Source organism: Hordeum vulgare, chromosome 2H (assembly GCF_904849725.1).
Source record: "Hordeum vulgare subsp. vulgare chromosome 2H, MorexV3_pseudomolecules_assembly, whole genome shotgun sequence".
NCBI lineage: Eukaryota > Viridiplantae > Streptophyta > Magnoliopsida > Poales > Poaceae > Hordeum > Hordeum vulgare.
The window spans coordinates 51,384,477-51,394,460 of record NC_058519.1 but is presented as its reverse complement, the minus strand read 5'-3'; the positions used below and the strand labels follow the sequence as shown (position 1 = coordinate 51,394,460).

The window sequence follows — 9,984 nt, the reverse complement described above, 5'->3', positions numbered from 1 at the left end:
CTAACGTCGGGTGCTACGATTGAGTACGTCCAGCTTTGGAGACTGCTCAGACACATATCCTTATCCAGCTCTTCGGGGCATCTAGCTTGGCGTTGGACCGCAAATGCCACGCACCCTGCAAGTTCCTCCTACAGAGCGCTCTTTGCCGGGTCCACTTCAACACCCTTCTGGCGTCTTACATGGAGGTGTTGGGCCCCTCTTCGGGCAAAGATGTTCACTTGGGTGACCGACCTTGACCGATGCGGGGTGGCTACAAGGCTTGCTAGCCATGGCCTGCCACACAATGGTCGACGTGTCCTTCGCGACCAAGCATACAAAAACATGCAGCACGTCATCATTGGATGCCCCTTCTCGAGGCATGTTTTGGCACGAGGTGCTCGCTTGGGTGCGGGCCACCATACATCCACCCACCGGCCACGAGGGGTTCCTTCCATGGTGCACAACGACCATCCTGGATTCCCCCAACAACCATCGTAAGGGTTGGCCACTCTTGCGACCCTCACGGCGTGGTCCATTTGGAGGCACCGCAACTGTTGTGTCTTCGATGGCGAACAACCCTCCATCTCCCGACTTATCCTGTCTATCTAGGAGGAGGCTAGATCTTGGGCCAGGGCGGGCGCACACAAACTTAGATCGTTACTTCCGTAGTTGCCTAGGGTTGTACTCGGGCTGAGCATCCTGTCACCACTATTGTGCAACTCTTTGTCTTGCCTTATGTGTACAAGACACTGGGTTGCGTCCCCTCCTTCTCAGTACGTTGTACACCAATCTTCTACTATCAATGAAAAGATGCGCACTCGTGCGTATTCGCGGAAAAAAGGGCGATGGGCTAAAAGAATTTGTTTGCATTGTTTGCATAGAGTCCCAAAAGTTCCAGGGAGCTGACGTGGCGACCATCAGTACTTTAAGATCCGTACTAGTCATCAGACGGCTGCTAAATCTGATGTCAGATTTTGAGCTCTTTTTCTTTTTGAGATAGTTTTGTTGCTTGTACTGTAAGAACTCGGTTTTAATTACAGAATGAAATTGATAGTGTGATCCTCCTTGATGGATGGAAACCAATCCATGTATCGAACACTCCTAAGAGCTTGTTCGGTTAATCCCAGCAAGGAGGAGATTGAATAGGATTGGAGGGGATTGAGGTGGAATTTGACTCGTAGAGAATTTAATCATTCCCAATCCCCTCCAAACCCCTTCAATTGAGAAGAAACCGAACAAGGCCTAAAGTGTGTGATCCTCCTTGATGGACGGAAACCAATCCATGTATCTAACACTCCTAAAGTGCGAAAGCACGTATGTTTGGAGTTCACTTATCCTTCCTCGGCACCTCCAGGGACGGCATGCCGACACCCTTGTGCGCGGTGAACCCGCCGTCGACGACGAGGTTGTGCCCGGTCACGTACCTGGCCTCGTCCGACGCCAGGTACAGCGCCGCCCTGGCCACGTCCTCCACCTGCAGCACGGTGCCGTCCAGCTCGCTCCAGTCCTCCTCCACCACCCGCCGCAGCGCGTCCTCGCCGGCCCCGGGAAACATCTCGGCCATGGACCGCACCGTGAGCGGCGTCGCGATGGCGTGCGGCGAGATGGCGTTCACGCGCACCCGATCGCGCGCCAGCGGGCCCGCGGCTGCGCCCACCGCGGCGATGACGGTGGCTTTCGAGATGGCGTACGCGAGGATCGGGGAGCCGAAGCTGAGCACGCCGATGACGCTGGCCGTGCAGAGGATGCAGCCGCCGCGGCGGCCCGGCGCCATGACGCGCGCGCCGTGCTTGATGCACGCGACGGCCGACCGGGCGTTGACAGCCATCACGCGGTCGAAGTCGGCGAGGTCAAGGGCGCCCACGGAGGCCTGGGACGCGGACCCGGAGACGCCCGCGTTGCTGTAGAGGATGTCGAGGCGGCCGTGCCGCTCGACGGCGAGGTCGACGGCCGGGCGACCTGCGCTTCGTCCGAGACGTCGCAGCGGGTGTATGCGGCGTCCGGGCCGAGCTCCGCGGCGACGGAGCGGCCCAGGTCGTCCTGCACGTCGGCGATGATGACCTTGGCGCCGTTCCTGACGAACTCCGCGGCCGTCGCCTTGCCGATGCCGCTCGCGGCGCCTGTGATGACCGCCACTTTACCGGCTAACCTGCAGCATATATATCAGGACATGCACAATCGAACTCTTCATCTCAATAAACTGACCGATGATGTGCAGTAGGGTACAACAAATTCGATCTGGATGACGAAATTTTTGCACCTCTGCGGGTTTGAAGCTGTGGAGAATCCATTGACGAAACCTGACGAGGCAAATCTGCTCTTGTCCCTGCACAACACAAGCGGCGAAACAAATCATTTGGAAACCCTTTTGGTCATTTTTGATCGAAAAAAAAAGTAATATCACGGGTGGTGCCTAAACTTGTCCTGGATGTTCAGTTTGGTGCCTCAACTTGTAAAATATACGTAATGAGTGCTAAAACTTGACAATTTGGTTCAAATACGGTGCCAAACACGTTTGTCTACGGATTCGCTGCTGACTGGGCTTGACAGCGTGGCGTGGGGCCCCTTGTCAGGCACTGGAGAGGCGTGCCCGTTGTCTTTTTTCCAGAAAAGCCCCTGGCTCGGCGGGACAGTCGACCGCACTGGATACAGAATATAGTGTTAAGTACAGAGTAGAAGGCTAAATCGTCAGTTATCTCTGACTGTCCCACTAGCTACTAGCGCAAGACTTGCACACCCAAGTCCTGGGTTTGAATCCCAGGACACCCTTTTTGGAATTTTTTTGTAACATGTTCAGTTTGTGAACAATATAATCACTACAATATGACAACATCAGAAGAACGGGATATTTTTTGCAACATGTTCAGTTTGTGAACAATATAATCACTGGAATTTAACAGCATCATAAACTGTTCTTCAGTAACACATAAACAAAATTTTGACAGCATGAGAAACTAATCATCAGTAACACAGTTGCACTGAATTTTAACGGCAAGAAAGAATTTTAACAGCAAGAATGACAACAGATTCATATAACACTTCAAGACTAGAATTTGATAGTACATGAACATAACACTGGAGCTATAAAACATACTGAAAGTGCCGCATGCCAACATACTTAAGTGCAGTACGTGTAAACTGACATGTTCATTACATCAAAAGAGGCCTCTAAACAAATAAACCAAGGTCATTGGTGAACTTAGTTGCATTCCATAAAGTTCAGTCATGAACTTCTGCATCCATGATGGGCATCTACATGTGCATGAGGTCATCATCCCACTCATCCCCTCCTGGTGCATTTTGGGTTATTGGCTCTCCCTCTGCTGCCACATGTGACCTATCTGAATCAGGTCCAAATATCAAGTTTCAAAATCCAGCACCTGGTCCAGTCCTTCCTTGAAATTTCTTCAACGACATCTTCTCATTGTCCGTGAACTCATCTTTGATTTTTCTAGTGAGAAACGGAGCCGTCAGTGCCTTGAGATTCCAGGCTTTAGTACAAGTGTGCTCATCAAAGTACTTTTTAATAACAAATCTGGATATTCTGTTGTCATTGCTTGCCATGAGATACCACGGGCACTCACCACTGCACACAGCTATTATTTTCTTGGATGTGTTCCTTGTCTTCTTCACTTGAACTCTGTTTCTAATGCTATACGATGTAATATCATGTCTCAGCTCGTGCACATTACCAAAAACCTGTCCAAGCTTGAAAATAGGGTTATTCAAATCAGTTTCTGGATTAAATCCCTTGAAGTGGCACTTCAACTTCTCCCTCCGTTCATTGGACAAATGTAAGTGTGAATCATGTAGAGCATCCTCTGCTAACTCTGCTTCATAGTCACAAGCTGTGTCCTCTCTATGATCATCCACTTCTTTGTCAACATTTTTTACATAGAGATCGTCATCCCCATCTTCTATGTCATAGTCGCTGTCATAGAAATCCTCATCTATCTCTGATTCAGCTGCATTTACTCCATCTTCTTCCTCCAATTCTTCATCAGCACAATGAGGATGAACCTTCTCCAAATAACCTCCTAGACCTCCTCTTATTTGGCACACTTCTCTCCTCAGGATAACGATATTGCTCTTTTCCCTTGCTTTCTTTTCCTGGAGTAATGACCTTTGAAAGTATAGGAACTCCATCAAGTAAAATATCATCTCTGAGAGCACTGTCAAGTCTCTCTCCATGGTCTACAATCAGTAACAAGTTCTTGTGCTCTGTAGTTACTGTTATCATTGCAAGGATATCTGCATCACATGTCAAATTTCTTAGCCCATCAACCATTGTCTTTCCAGGCTGACACCAGTATACATCAAGCTTCAAACAATCTCTGTCATAACCTAGCTGCTGCAAAAAGTCATCAATCCATAACAAGTACCATGTATCACTGTCACAGTTGTTAAACCATGCAACTTCATAATCCATGTAGGTGTTGTTGTTGTCAATTCCACAAAAGAAACCTTTGTGATGTATCTCAATCGAGAAAAGACCATCAAAAGCATCTGAAACATCAGCGCACACCAGAAACTTACAAATTGCAGGCTTTTAACAGAAGGCGAAATCAATCTTAACCCTACCGCGGACAGGGGAAAGCTGGGTCGAGAAAGGCGAGGTGGTTCTCACCGTAAGGAGGGGTTGCATCTCCAGGAGCACGCCGGCGGGGCTCCGCCATCCTCGCCGGCGATGATCAATGTGGTCGCCACGATCCACGAGGGCGGCGCCTTCCCACGATCATAAGGGAGAGACAGAGGAGGAGGAGCGTTCGAGGCAGACGAACATGCAACAGGAGGTGATATGGAAAAAGTTGTGCGGGCTGCCCTGTCCCGCCGAGCCAGGAGCTTTTCTGAGCGAGAAACATTAGTCCAAGGTTTTTTATTGGAAAAAGGCCAGCGGCGGAACGGGCACACGCCTCTCCGGTGGATGACAAGGGGGCCCACGCCACGCTGTCAAGCCCAGTCAGCAGCGAATCCGTAGACAAACATGTTTGGCATCGTATTTAAACCAAATTGCCAAGTTTTAGCACTCATTACGTGTATTTTACAAGTTGAGGCATCAAACTGAACATCCAGAACAAGTTTACGCACCATCAGTGATATTACCTCAAAAAAAACCTTTTGGCCATTGAGTTTTACAATTTTATCATTGATTTGCGGAAGCGGACGCTCATGTCTTACGTACCTGAGCACGAGTTGCACGGCTCTGAGCATTTCTTGAGCTCGCCGGTAATTTCTTCACCGGAGCCGAAGAAGACCGACCACGGATGATTAGCCGCAGCTCTTGTTTCTTTTGTGTCCACGAGGTGGTTGTTAACAAGACATGCAGGTTTCATTGTTTCAATAGGCGAGTGTTGTCATCCTCTCCTGCTCTACCGTCGCTGTCCCGTTTTCACTACTACCTAATGTTGCCTCTGAAGTCAACTCTACGGTCTTTGGCACGGCGTGGTTGTGGATCGCTCTCACATTGACGCGTGAGCATCTACATTCGTAAGCATTGTCGGATCAATTTTTTGTTTTTGAAACGGAGGAAAAAATTATTGGCTCCTCCTTTTATTAAGACTAGCAAAAGGGCCCGTGCGTTGTCACGGGAGAAAAAAATATCACACGCTTTTAATCTTTTTTATAATCATTTTAATTTATTAAAATAATAAGCTAAATAACTAATGTAGTCAGTCCTATCCTATTTTGTTGAGAAATCAACCCGTCCATTGTTAATTCCACCATGATGAGAAATTGAGCAGGACAAGCAAATCAAAACAAAGAGGCTACCTGAATTGATCAATGACTGTTATCTTATTTCACTCATGGGGTAGAGAATGTGGGATCAGATGACAAACTAAAGGTGGTGTTCCATTCTCTGTCTCTACAACAATACAATCTTACATTCAATACATTCATTCATCAGCAAACAAATCCCTACGAAATAAATTTTCTTGTCGGTGCTTGGCACACGGTTGAAGGCATGGGGAGGGATCTCACCAGATGATGAGTTCCTGCCGGAGGAGGGGATACAATGAGGGGAGCAAGGGTTAGGCGCCTCTATCTGGCCATAAGGAGTCGTCGTTGCCGCGCCATAACCTCGGAGTTCCCCGTGTGAGCCATGGAGGCCCGCCTCCACCTGCAAGTACTTTGCTCCGCCGCGCCTTATCCGCACGCCGCCGCCGTTTTGCATCGAGCAGACGCATCATCCCCGGTCACTGTAGCTGTCGCGTTGATTTGATCCAGAAGCTGTGCTCGAGCGCCAAAACGGGGGCAGCAAGCGGGCAGAGGTACGGTCGCGGAGGCGGGTCGGTTGAGATCGACAACAGTGGTGGTTGAGGTCGGCCGCGACGGCGAGTGGTGTGGCAGCGGCCTGGGCACAGGCCAGGGTGGACCAGGGTCGACGCGTTGCGCTCGAGCGCCGCAACGGGGGCAGTGAGCGGGGAGAGGTACGGCCGTGGAGGCGGGTGGGTTGAGATCGGCAGCGGTGGCGCTTGAGGTCGGCCGCGGCGGCGGCGGCCTGCGCACAGGCCAGGGTGGCCCAGGGTCGACGGGAGGAGGCGATGCGTACGGGTATAATTTTTGCAGCGAATCGTTTTTCCCTTTTGCGTTGCAGATAAATGATGGAGCGCGGGTTGAATAACAAAAATTACAGTTTTTTTTATAAAAATGTCACGGTGGGTTTTCCGACGGAAGCAACAGACACTTTATTATTAGTAGCAAAAGGGCCCGTGTGTTGCAACGGAAGAAAAAAATACCACACAATTTTAATATTTTAATAATCATTTTGATTTATTAAAATAATAAGCTAACTAACTAATGTAGTCAATCCTATCCTATTTTGTTGAGAAATCAACCCGTTCATTGTTAATTCCACCATGATGAGAAATTGAGCGGGACAAGCAAAGCAAAACAAAGAGGCTACGTGAATTGATCAATGAACTGTCATCTTATTTCACTCATGGGGTAGAGAATGTGGAATCAGATGACAAACTGAAGGTGGTGTTCCATTCTCTGTCTCTACAACAATACAATCTTACATTCAGTACATTCATTCATCAGCAAACAAATCCCCACAAAACAAAATTTCTTGTCGGTGCTTGACACATGGTTGGAGGCATGGGGAGGGGAACTCACGAGATGATGAGTTCCTGCCAGAGGAGGGGATACGATAAGGGGATCAAGGGTTAGGCGCCTCTATCTAGCCATAAGGAGTCGCCGTTGCCGTGCCATAACCTCGGAGTTCCCCGTGTGAGCCATGGAGGCCCGCCTCCACCTGCAAGTACTTCGCTCCGCCGCGCCTTATTCGCGCGCCGTCGTCGTTCTGCATCGAGCAGACGCATCATCCGCAGTCACTATAGCTGTCGCGTTGATTTGATCCAGAAGCTGTGCTCGAGTGCAGAAACGGGAGCAGCAAGCGGACAGAGGTACGGCCGCAGAGGCGGGTGGGTTGAGATCGACAACAGTGGTGGTTGAGGTCGGCCGCGGCGGCGAGTGGTGTGGCAGCGGCCTGGGCACAGGCGAGGGTGGACCAGGATCGACGCGATGCGCTCGAGCGCCGCAACAGAGGCAGTGAGCAGGGAGAGGTACGGCCGCGGAGGCGGGTGAGTTGAGATCGGCAGCGGTGGCGGTTGAGGTCGGCCGCGACGGTGAGTGGTGTGGCGGCGGTCTGGGCACAGGTCAGGGTGGCCCAGGGTCGACGGGAGGAGGCGATGCGTACGGGTATAATTTTTGCAGCGAATCGTTTTTTTCTTTTACGTTGAAGATAAATGATGGAGCGCGGGTTGAATAACAAAAAATACAGTTTTTTTTTATAAAAATGCCGCGGTGGGTTTTCCGACGGAAGCAATAACCGTTTTATTTTATTAAGAAAAAGAAGATTGTCAGTTAATTTACAGAAAACTAGACAAAACTGCTACAAACTTGCTCAAGACAACTAAACAAGCATCCACCTACAAGCATGTCAACTACTCCCCTATAAGTGGTGAAAACGGTTCCTCACAAATTTGCTAAAGTTCAAGCATGATCTGCATTACTACAACCACAACCACGACAGTGGACTCACTCATAGAGGCAACACATGCAAACGATAAGGTAGACAATGTGGGTGAACTGACCCTAGCATGAGGGGAGATGTGGCCATAGGGCTCCACAAGCCTCCCCTCAACAAAGTCAACATTAAAATCCACCATAGGAGGGGAGGTTTGCTTCACATCCAGTGCAAAAGAAAACTTATCCAGAGCAACCCCCACACGCTCTAGAAAGCTTCCAAAGCGAGCCATCCAACCTTGCATATACTCGGCGATGCGTAGCTTGAAATGCCTCCTTCAACTGAAATGAAGGAGTAAATTGCCAAAAACTACCACATTTCGCGCAACCGTGTCGAGGAGCTACCACAATACGATTTTGTCCCAAAAACTATCAAATTTTTACTAATCCGTGGTAAAAAACCACCAAAAGCTTTAACTGCCCGTTTTCGCTCGTTTAACCGTTTTCCTGGCAAGGCCGGCCCAAATGTCAGGTGCCCCGTAATCTAGGTCCTGATGTTGGCGCTCGCTCGCGCCGCGCCCCGCTCGCCCTGTGGCCGTTGCCCGCGCCGCGCCCCGCTCGCCCTGTGGCCGTCGCCCGCGCCGCGCCGCACGCGAGGCCGTCGCCCCACCCGCCCGCGTCGTGGCGGCCGTGCGCCGCGCCCCGCACGAGGCCGTGGCCACGCCCGCCCGCGCCATGCCGGCCTTGCGCCGCGCCCCGCGTGAGGTCGTGGCCCCGCCCGCCCGCGCCATGCCGGTCGTGCGCCGCGCCCCGCGCGAGGCCGTGGCCCCGCCCGCCCGCGTCGTGCCGGCCGTGCGCCGCGTCCGCTCGCCCTGTGGCCGTCGCCCGCACCGCGCCCCGTGCCGCCGTGCGCCGCGCCCCACGCGAGGCCGTGGTCCCCGCCCGCCCGCGTCGTGCCGGCCGTGCGCAGTGCCCGCTCGCCCTGTGGTCGTCGCCCGCGCCGCGCCCGCTCGCCATGTGGCCTGGAGATCATGAAGCTGCAAACCGTGGGAGGACGGACGCCTGAGGCGCCGGGTCGTTGCTCAGCAGCACGGCCGAGCCCGGCGGCGCGGCGGCGAGGCGGCCTTCGAGCTATCCGTGCTCTGCGACGAGACGCACATAACCTGTTTGATGTAATGCACATGAGGGTGGAGAGAGGTGGAAGAAAGGTCTGTCGTGTGGGTCCTATCTGTAATAACGGTCAAAGTTAATGATCAACTTGACTTGTGGGCCCAGCATGTCAGAAAGGTGTTTAGAAAAGGTTAATGGAGCAGTATTCACACTTGATAGTTTTTAGCAACGGATTAAGAAAATTTTGATAGTTTTCCGCACAAAATGGTAAAGTGATAGCCCCTAGACACGGTTGCGCGAAATGTGGTAGTTTTTGATAATTTACTCGAAATGAAGACAAACCTTGCAGTTCAGAGTGCATCAGCTCAGCTTGCGATGCAAAAACATGCTACATAGTCTCACTACTCGTGGTTGCTGGGCCTATGGGAGCAGACACAAAGTAACAAACCAACGTAAGAATCACACTGAATTGCTTGGAACTGGCTTGACGCGGAGCTGGAGCTTGTCCATGCTCATTGATGAGACGGTATGATGGCTGTGTGGCAGGTTTGCTAGTAAGTTAAGAAAACACCACACATTATGACACTTGCGTACCCGGTGACTGTTCTCAACGGAAGCGCCTCAACGAATCTCGAGGGGCATATGCACAAAAGTGCTAGACCTACGTAGGACATTTACGCAAAGCTACGTTGTTGACTTTCTCCACCAATCACTCCCACTGATTTTCACAGGTAGGCCTGGGCCTTTTATCCTGCCAATTGAATTAAGCCAAATCAGCTTATTTGTAACATTACGTAGTTTCTTTACGTAGTTGTAGCAAAGCTCGCCATATGCATCATTTGTCGTGGAGCCAAGTGGGGATGGCGCAGAAGCAAAAGTCAGGATTGGCGACATCAGATAACGTGAGCCGCGCCATGGCAACACCTT

At 51.1% G+C, this 9,984-nt stretch overlaps 1 pseudogene; it reads right to left on the bottom strand.

The window, feature by feature from the left end:
* Positions 1-1,306: 1,306 nt before the first annotated feature.
* Positions 1,307-5,190, bottom strand: LOC123429513 (annotated as a pseudogene).
* Between the last annotated feature and the right edge of the window lie 4,794 nt (positions 5,191-9,984).